The sequence below is a fragment of the Lissotriton vulgaris genome, chromosome 3_2 (assembly GCF_964263255.1).
Source record: "Lissotriton vulgaris chromosome 3_2, aLisVul1.2, whole genome shotgun sequence".
Lineage (NCBI taxonomy): Eukaryota > Metazoa > Chordata > Amphibia > Caudata > Salamandridae > Lissotriton > Lissotriton vulgaris.
The window spans coordinates 287799820-287810306 of NC_141690.1; positions in this window are offsets into that span (position 1 = coordinate 287799820).

Genomic DNA, 10487 nt, shown 5'->3' on the forward strand with positions numbered 1-10487 from the left:
AAGACCCCGCCAAAGGACTTAACGTAGCCTACAGATAGGGGTCGAAACGTCGACGGCTCTCTCCTTGGACTTCCGGCACATGCCCTTAACAGTTCTAATCTTACTATGTGACCGTTGAATGTCATTAGCTAACAGTTTATCAATGGATGCCTTGATTTTTGGCTGGATTGTTGAAAAACGATTCAGAAAAGGGGGTGGTGATGAACAGAGTGTCTGAATTAAGCAGACCACTCTTAACCAGTCCAAAGATCAGGGCTTGATCCATCACCGTTATTTATCTCACTGCACCATCCCAGCTCAGAACCTGGCTATATGCAAATCAGTCTGTCCCTGGCCCAGTGCATCATGGGAACAGGGCAGACTAAACTACCAAGCCAATTCTTCACCAGAAAGGAGACAAGCTACCGGGGACCGGTTTCTGGCAATTCAGCTGTCTTCGGCCCGGCTTGCTTGAATCCTGATGGTGCAGTGAGAAAGGGACTCATGTCTGAGTATACCCTGCCACACCTATAGTGGCCAAAAACGATTCAGAAAAGGGGGTGGTGATGAACAGAGTGTCTGAATTAAGCAGACCACTCTTACCCAGTTCAAAGATCAGGGCTTGATCCATCACCGTTATTTATCTCACTGCACCATCCCAGCTCAGAACCGGGCTATATGCAAATCAGTCTGTCCCTGGCCCAGTGCATCATGGGAACAGGGCAGACTAAACTACCAAGCCAATTCTTCACCAGAAAGGAGACAAGCTACCGGGGACCGGTTTCTGGCATTTCAGCCGTCTTCGGCCCGGCTAGCTTGAATCCTGATGGTGCAGTGAGAAAGGGACTCATGTCTGAGTATACCCTGCCACACCTATAGTGGCCAAAAACGATTCAGAAAAGGGGGTGGTGATGAACAGAGTGTCTGAATTAAGCAGACCACTCTTACCTAGTCCAAAGATCAGGGCTTGATCCATCACCGTTATTTATCTCACTGCACCATCCCAGCTCAGAACCTGGCTATATGCAAATCAGTCTGTCCCTGGCCCAGTGCATCATGGGAACAGGGCAGACTAAACTACCAAGCCAATTCTTCACCAGAAAGGAGACAAGCTACCGGGGACCGGTTTCTGGCATTTCAGACGTCTTCGGCCCGGCTTGCTTGAATCCTGATGGTGCAGTGAGAAAGGGACTCATGTCTGAGTATACCCTGCCACACCTATAGTGGCCAAAAACGATTCAGAAAAGGGGGTGGTGATGAACAGTGTCTGAATTAAGCAGACCACTCTTACCCAGTCCAAAGATCAGGGCTTGATCCATCACCGTTATTTATCTCACTGCACCATCCCAGCTCAGAACCTGGCTATATGCAAATCAGTCTGTCCCTGGCCCAGTGCATCATGGGAACAGGGGAGACTAAACTACCAAGCCAATTCTTCACCAGAAAGGAGACAAGCTACCGGGGACCGGTTTCTGGCATTTCAGCCGTCTTCGGCCCGGCTTGCTTGAATCCTGATTGTGCAGTGAGAAAGGGACTCATGTCTGAGTATACCCTGCCACACCTATAGTGGCCAAAAACAATTCAGAAAAGGGGGTGGTGATGAACAGAGTGTCTGAATTAAGCAGACCACTCTTACCCAGTCCAAAGATCAGGGCTTGATCCATCACCGTTATTTATCTAACTGCACCATCCCAGCTCAGAACCTGGCTATATGCAAATCAGTCTGTCCCTGGTCCAGTGCATCATGGGAACAGGGCAGACTAAACTACCAAGCCAATTCTTCACCAGAAAGGAGACAAGCTACCGGGGACCAGTTTCTGGCATTTCAGCGGTCTTCGGCCCGGCTTGCTTGAATCCTGATGGTGCAGTGAGAAAGGGACTCATGTCTGAGTATACCCTGCCACACCTATAGTGGCCAAAAACGATTCAGAAAAGGGGGTGGTGATGAACAGAGTGTCTGAATTAAGTAGACCACTCATACCCAGTCCAAAGATCAGGGCTTGATCCATCACCGTTATTTATCTCACTGCACCATCCCAGCTCAGAACCTGGCTATATGCAAATCAGTCTGTCCCTGGCCCAGTGCATCATGGGAACAGGGCAGACTAAACTACCAAGCCAATTCTTCACCAGAAAGGAGACAAGCTACCGGGGACCGGTTTCTGGCATTTCAGACGCCGTCGGCCCGGCTTGCTTGAATCCTGATGGTGCAGTGAGAAAGGGACTCATGTCTGAGTATACCCTGCCACACCTATAGTGGCCAAAAACGATTCAGAAAAGGGGGTGGTGATGAACAGTGTCTGAATTAAGCAGACCACTCTTACCCAGTCCAAAGATCAGGGCTTGATCCATCACCGTTATTTATCTCACTGCACCATCCCAGCTCAGAACCTGGCTATATGCAAATCAGTCTGTCCCTGGCCCAGTGCATCATGGGAACAGGGCAGACTAAACTACCAAGCCAATTCTTCACCAGAAAGGAGACAAGCTACCGGGGACCGGTTTCTGGCATTTCAGCCGTCTTCGGCCCGGCTTGCTTGAATCCTGATGGTGCAGTGAGAAAGGGACTCATGTCTGAGTATACCCTGCCACACCTATAGTGGCCAAAAACGATTCAGAAAAGGGGGTGGTGATGAACAGAGTGTCTGAATTAAGCAGACCACTCTTACCCAGTCCAAAGATCAGGGCTTGATCCATCACCGTTATTTATCTCACTGCACCATCCCAGCTCAGAACCTGGCTATATGCAAATCAGTCTGTCCCTGGCCCAGTGCATCATGGGAACAGGGCAGACTAAACTACCAAGCCAATTCTTCACCAGAAAGGAGACAAGCTACCGGGGACCGGTTTCTGGCATTTCAGCCGTCGTCGGCCCGGCTTGCTTGAATCCTGATGGTGCAGTGAGAAAGGGACTCATGTCTGAGTATACCCTGCCACACTACAGTGGCCAAAAACGATTCAGAAAAGGGGGTGGTGATGAACAGAGTGTCTGAATTACGCAGACCACTCTTACCCAGTCCAACGATCAGGGCTTGATCCATCACCGTTATTTATCTCACTGCACCATCCCAGCTCAGAACCTGGCTATATGCAAATCAGTCTGTCCCTGGCCCAGTGCATCATGGGAACAGGGCAGACTAAACTACCAAGCCAATTCTTCACCAGAAAGGAGATAAGCTACCGGGGACCGGTTTCTGGCATTTCAGCCGTCTTCGGCCCGGCTTGCTTGAATCCTGATGGTGCAGTGAGAAAGGGACTCATGTCTGAGTATACCCTGCCACACCTATAGTGGCCAAAAACGATTCAGAAAAGGGGGTGGTGATGAACAGAGTGTCTGAATTAAGCAGACCACTCTTACCCAGTCCAAAGATCAGGGCTTGATCCATCACCGTTATTTATCTCACTGCACCATCCCAGCTCAGAACCTGGCTATATGCAAATCAGTCTGTCCCTGGTCCAGTGCATCATGGGAACAGGGCAGACTAAACTACCAAGCCAATTCTTCATCAGAAAGGAGACAAGCTACCGGGGACCAGTTTCTGGCATTTCAGCCGTCTTCGGCCCGGCTTGCTTGAATCCTGATGGTGCAGTGAGAAAGGGACTCATGTCTGAGTATACCCTGCCACACCTATAGTGGCCAAAAACGATTCAGAAAAGGGGGTGGTGATGAACAGAGTGTCTGAATTAAGCAGACCACTCTTACCCAGTCCAAAGATCAGGGCTTGATCCATCACCGTTATTTATCTCACTGCACCATCCCAGCTCAGAACCTGGCTATATGCAAATCAGTCTGTCCCTGGCCCAGTGCATCATGGGAACAGGGCAGACTAAACTACCAAGCCAATTCTTCACCAGAAAGGAGACAAGCTACCGGGGACCGGTTTCTGGCATTTCAGCCGTCGTCGGCCCGGCTTGCTTGAATCCTGATGGTGCAGTGAGAAAGGGACTCGTGTCTGAGTATACCCTGCCACACCTATAGTGGCCAAAAACGATTCAGAAAAGGGGGTGGTGATGAACAGAGTGTCTGAATTAAGCAGACCACTCTTACCCAGTCCAAAGATCAGGGCTTGATCCATCACCGTTATTTATCTCACTGCATCATCCCAGCTCAGAACCTGGCTCTATGCAAATCAGTCTGTCCCTGGCCCAGTGCATCATGGGAACAGGGCAGACTAAACTACCAAGCCAATTCTTCACCAGAAAGGAGACAAGCTACCGGGGACCGGTTTCTGGCATTTCAGCCGTCGTCGGCCCGGCTTGCTTGAATCCTGATGGTGCATGTAGAAAGGGACTCATTTCTTTTTTCTTTTTTTTTAAATTTTTTAAAACCTTTATTGTAAAAGAGCACACAGCTATTCAGCCTAACATCCCGGAGGCAAGGCAGCAAAGACTCAGGAGGAGAAAAGTGCAAGGTGATTCACATCAGAACATTGCAGGTTGTTTTTTATTTTTTAAGAAAGATAACTAAACGAAGAAAAGAAACGCCAGAAGGCGCGTGAGAGTGGCAATGGAGCAACAGAGACGGAAAGGAGTCGGCTACAGGCAGAGGGGGACAGGTAGTGAATCGATAAAAAGGACAAAGGATAGGATGGAGAGGGGGGGTAGGAAAAGGCAGGAGAAATACAAACAGCATAAAACAGTCGGTGTCACAGGTTACGGTGATAAGTGCTCGTCCTGAGGGACAGGTTCCGGTGGCAGGCACACATCTCCCCTGTACGCATTCCATGCCCCCCACACTTTATTCCATGTCTGAGGCCTTCCCCTGGCAACGTAGACTGTCTTTTCTCTAAACATGCACCAATCCATGTTGGCTTTCCATTGTACTACCAGGGGGGCTGTAGCAGCACCCCACTTTTGAGCAATATCACGCTTGGCAACCATATTGCCCAATGCCACCCAACGAGTCTGCGCCGTGTTGTGATCAGACGGTTCCCAAACGTTAAGGAGGCACCTCCGCGCCTCTGCTGCCAACACCACACCAGTCACCTCTCCCATAATACAGTGCACTCTCGCCCAGTAAGGGGCAATGACGGGGCACTCCCACAGAATATGTAAGAAGGTCGCGAGAGCTCCACAACCTCGACGACAAAGGCCATTGGGCGAGAACCCCATATGCAAGAGCCGAGGTCCGGTGACATACACCCGGTGAAGAATTTTGAATTGCACCAATCGGAGACGTGAGGAGATAGCGACCTCCTTAGGGGAGGACACTGCACTCTGCCAGTCCTCATCGTCAAGTTCCAGGCCGTCCGCAGTCCATTGGTCTCGCAAGCACAGGAGGAGATCAGTGCGAACATTAATCAATTTCTTATAGGACAGGGAAATAGCACTGTCAGGCATATGGCCATCCAGTATCCTGTCCTCCAAGGGGGAGCTCTCGGGGATCTCTCCCTCCGTCGGCCTGGCGGAGAGCAACGCGTGTCTCAGCCGGGCGTAGCGGAAAAACTCCGAATCGCCCAAATGGTATTCGGCCTGCAGTTGGGGAAAGGTCTTGACTGCGCCCTTAATAACCATGTCGTCCACCCTGGAGATGCCTATGAGATCCCATTTGTCGAAGCCCTTGGTGTGCCACAGTCTGCCCAGGATATCGGAGTCATACAGTGGGGTAAACTGAGTCAGTCTGCCCTGCCAACCCTGCGCTTTAGTGATTGTCCGCCAGATGTGAACCGCTGCCTTGGTCGGGCCTGACAGGCGCCGATCAAAGGATCTGGAATACAGGGCACGATAGTAGTTGCCACCGCGTAAGAGCCACCTGTCCATTGCGTAGCCTGGGCTATCCATAGGGCCATAAAAGCCGTGGTTGAGAGCAGTAAGCTGAGAGAACCAATAGTACCGACGTACATCCGGTAGGGCGATGCCGCCGTCGTACCACGGCAACGTGAGCTTCTGGATGGCGACACGGGGTCGGCCATCCCAGAGCAAGGCCCTTTGCAAGCTCTCAATCTCCCGAAAATAGCGGGCCGGAACCAGGTCCTGAGTGTTCTGTAAGGCATACAGAAACCTGGGTAAGGACATCATTTTAAACAATGCTGCCCGGCCCAGGAGAGAGAGCGGGAGCCTGCGCCAACTATCCACATCTCTCCGCAGCCGCTGGAGTGGGGGGAGCAGATTGTGGTCGTACCGCGCCTTAGAGCTACCGGAAATGTATATTCCCAGATACTTAAAACCCTGTCCGGCCATCTGGATATTGCAGCCTCTGGGGAGGCGCGGGACTCATTTCTGAGTATACCCTGCCACACCTATAGTGGCCAAAAACGATTCAGAAAAGGGGGTGGTGATGAACACAGTGTCTGAATTAAGCAGACCACTCTTACCCAGTCCAAAGATCAGGGCTTGATCCATCACCGTTATTTATCTCACTGCACCATCCCAGCTCAGAACCTGGCTATATGCAAATCAGTCTGTCCCTGGCCCAGTGCATCATGGGAACAGGGCAGACTAAACTACCAAGCCAATTCTTCACCAGAAAGGAGACAAGCTACCGGGGACCGGTTTCTGGCATTTCAGCCGTCTTCGGCCCGGCTTGCTTGAATCCTGATGGTGCAGTGAGAAAGGGACTCATGTCTGAGTATACCCTGCCACACCTATAGTGGCCAAAAACGATTCAGAAAAGGGGGTGGTGATGAACAGAGTGTCTGAATTAAGCAGACCACTCTTACCTAGTCCAAAGATCAGGGCTTGATCCATCACCGTTATTTATCTCACTGCACCATCCCAGCTCAGAACCTGGCTATATGCAAATCAGTCTGTCCCTGGCCCAGTGCATCATGGGAACAGGGCAGACTAAACTACCAAGCCAATTCTTCACCAGAAAGGAGACAAGCTACCGGGGACCGGTTTCTGGCATTTCAGCCGTCTTCGGCCCGGCTTGCTTGAATCCTGATGGTGCAGTGAGAAAGGGACTCATGTCTGAGTATACCCTGCCACACCTATAGTGGCCAAAAACGATTCAGAAAAGGGGGTGGTGATGAACAGAGTGTCTGAATTAAGCAGACCACTCTTACCCAGTCCAAAGATCAGGGCTTGATCCATCACCGTTATTTATCTCACTGCACCATCCCAGCTCAGAACCTGGCTATATGCAAATCAGTCTGTCCCTGGCCCAGTGCATCATGGGAACAGGGCAGACTAAACTACCAAGCCAAATCTTCACCAGAAAGGAGACAAGCTACCGGGGACCGGTTGCTGGCATTTCAGCCGTCTTCGGCCCGGCTTGCTTGAATCCTGATGGTGCAGTGAGAAAGGGACTCATGTCTGAGTATACCCTGCCACACCTATAGTGGCCAAAAACGATTCAGAAAAAGGGGGTGGTGATGAACAGAGTGTCTGAGTTAAGCAGACCACTCTTACCCAGTCCAAAGATCAGGGCTTGATCCATCACCGTTATTTATCTCACTGCACCATCCCAGCTCAGAACCTGGCTATATGCAAATCAGTCTGTCCCTGCCCCAGTGCATCATGGGAACAGGGCAGACTAAACTACCAAGCCAATTCTTCACCAGAAAGGAGACAAGCTACCGGGGACCAGTTTCTGGTATTTCAGGCTTGCTTGAATCCTGATGGTGCATGTAGAAAGGGACTCATTTCTTTTTTTTTTTTTTTTTTTTTTTTTTAAATTTTTTAAAACCTTTATTGTAAAAGAGCACACAGCTATTCAGCCTAACATCCCGGAGGCAAGGCAGCAAAGACTCAGGAGGAGAAAAGTGCAAGGTGATTCACATCAGAACATTGCAGGTTGTTTTTTATTTTTTAAGAAAGATAACTAAACGAAGAAAAGAAACGCCAGAAGGCGCGTGAGAGTGGCAATGGAGCAACAGAGACGGAAAGGAGTCGGCTACAGGCAGAGGGGGACAGGTAGTGAATCGATAAAAAGGACAAAGGATAGGATGGAGAGGGGGGGTAGGAAAAGGCAGGAGAAATACAAACAGCATAAAACAGTCGGTGTCACAGGTTACGGTGATAAGTGCTCGTCCTGAGGGACAGGTTCCGGTGGCAGGCACACATCTCCCCTGTACGCATTCCATGCCCCCCACACTTTATTCCATGTCTGAGGCCTTCCCCTGGCAACGTAGACTGTCTTTTCTCTAAACATGCACCAATCCATGTTGGCTTTCCATTGTACTACCAGGGGGGCTGTAGCAGCACCCCACTTTTGAGCAATATCATGCTTGGCAACCATATTGCCCAATGTCACCCAACGAGTCTGCGCCGTGTTGTGATCAGACGGTTCCCAAACGTTAAGGAGGCACCTCCGCGCCTCTGCTGCCAACACCACACCAGTCACCTCTCCCATAATACGGTGCACTCTCGCCCAGTAAGGGGCAATGACGGGGCACTCCCACAGAATATGTAAGAAGGTCGCGAGAGCCCCACAACCTCGACGACAAAGGCCATCGGGCGAGAACCCCATATGCAAGAGCCGAGGGCCGGTGACATACACCCGGTGAAGAATTTTGAATTGCACCAATCGGAGACGTGAGGAGATAGCGACCTCCTTAGGGGAGGACACTGCACTCTGCCAGTCCTCATCGTCAAGTTCCAGGCCGTCCGCAGTCCATTGGTCTCGCAAGCACAGGAGGAGATCAGTGCGAACATTAATCAATTTCTTATAGGACAGGGAAATAGCACTGTCAGGCATATGGCCATCCAGTATCCTGTCCTCCAAGGGGGAGCTCTCGGGGATCTCTCCCTCCGTCGGCCTGGCGGAGAGCAACGCGTGTCTCGGCTGGGCGTAGCGGAAAAACTCCGAATCGCCCAAATGGTATTCGGCCTGCAGTTGGGGAAAGGTCTTGACTGCGCCCTTAATAACCATGTCGTCCACCCTGGAGATGCCTATGAGATCCCATTTGTCAAAGCCCTTGGTGTGCCACAGTCTGCCCAGGATATCGGAGTCATACAGTGGGGTAAACCGAGTCAGTCTGCCCTGCCAACCCTGCGCTTTAGTGATCGTCCGCCAGATGTGAACCGCTGCCTTGGTCGGGCCTGACAGGCACCGATCAAAGGATCTGGAATACAGGGCACGATAGTAGTTGCCACCGCGTAAGAGCCACCTGTCCATTGCGTAGCCTGGGCTATCCATAGGGCCATAAAAGCCGTGGTTGAGAGCAGTAAGCTGAGAGGACCAATAGTACCGACATACATCCGGTAGGGCGATGCCTCCGTCGTACCACGGCAACGTGAGCTTCTGGATGGCGACACGGGGTCGGCCATCCCAGAGCAAGGCCCTTTGCAAGCTCTCAATCTCCCGAAAATAGCGGGCCGGAACCAGGTCCTGAGTGTTCTGTAAGGCATACAGAAACCTGGGTAAGGACATCATTTTAAACAATGCTGCCCGGCCCAGGAGAGAGAGCGGGAGCCTGCGCCAACTATCCACATCTCTCCGCAGCCGCTGGAGTGGGGGGAGCAGATTGTGGTCGTACCGCGCCTTAGAGCTACCGGAAATGTATATTCCCAGATACTTAAAACCCTGTCCGGCCATCTGGATATTGCAGCCTCTGGGGAGGCGCGGGACTCATTTCTGAGTATACCCTGCCACACCTATAGTGGCCAAAAACGATTCAGAAAAGGGGGTGGTGATGAACAGAGTGTCTGAATTAAGCAGACCACTCTTACCCAGTCCAAAGATCAGGGCTTGATCCATCACCGTTATTTATCTCAGTGCACCATCCCAGCTCAGAACCTGGCTATATGCAAATCAGTCTGTCCCTGGCCCAGTGCATCATGGGAACAGGGCAGACTAAACTACCAAGCCAATTCTTCACCAGAAAGGAGACAAGCTACCGGGGACCGGTTTCTGGCATTTCAGCCGTCTTCGGCCCGGCTTGCTTGAATCCTGATGGTGCAGTGAGAAAGGGACTCATGTCTGAGTATACCCTGCCACACCTATAGTGGCCAAAAACGATTCAGAAAAGGGGGTGGTGATGAACAGAGTGTCTGAATTAAGCAGACCACTCTTACCCAGTCCAAAGATCAGGGCTTGATCCATCACCGTTATTTATCTCAGTGCACCATCCCAGCTCAGAACCTGGCTATATGCAAATCAGTCTGTCCCTGGCCCAGTGCATCATGGGAACAGGGCAGACTAAACTACCAAGCCAATTCTTCACCAGAAAGGAGACAAGCTACCGGGGACCGGTTTCTGGCATTTCAGCCGTCTTCGGCCCGGCTTGCTTGAATCCTGATGGTGCAGTGAGAAAGGGACTCATGTCTGAGTATACCCTGCCACACCTATAGTGGCCAAAAACGATTCAGAAAAGGGGGTGGTGATGAACACACACAGTGTCTGAATTAAGCAGACCACTCATACCCAGTCCAAAGATCAGGGCTTGATCCATCACCGTTATTTATCTCACTGCACCATCCCAGCTCAGAACCTGGCTATATGCAAATCAGTCTGTCCCTGGCCCAGTGCATCACGGGAACAGGGCAGACTAAACTACCAAGCCAATTCTTATACTGGGAAGGAAACAAGCTTCCGGGGACCGGTTTCTGGCATTTCAGCCGTCTTC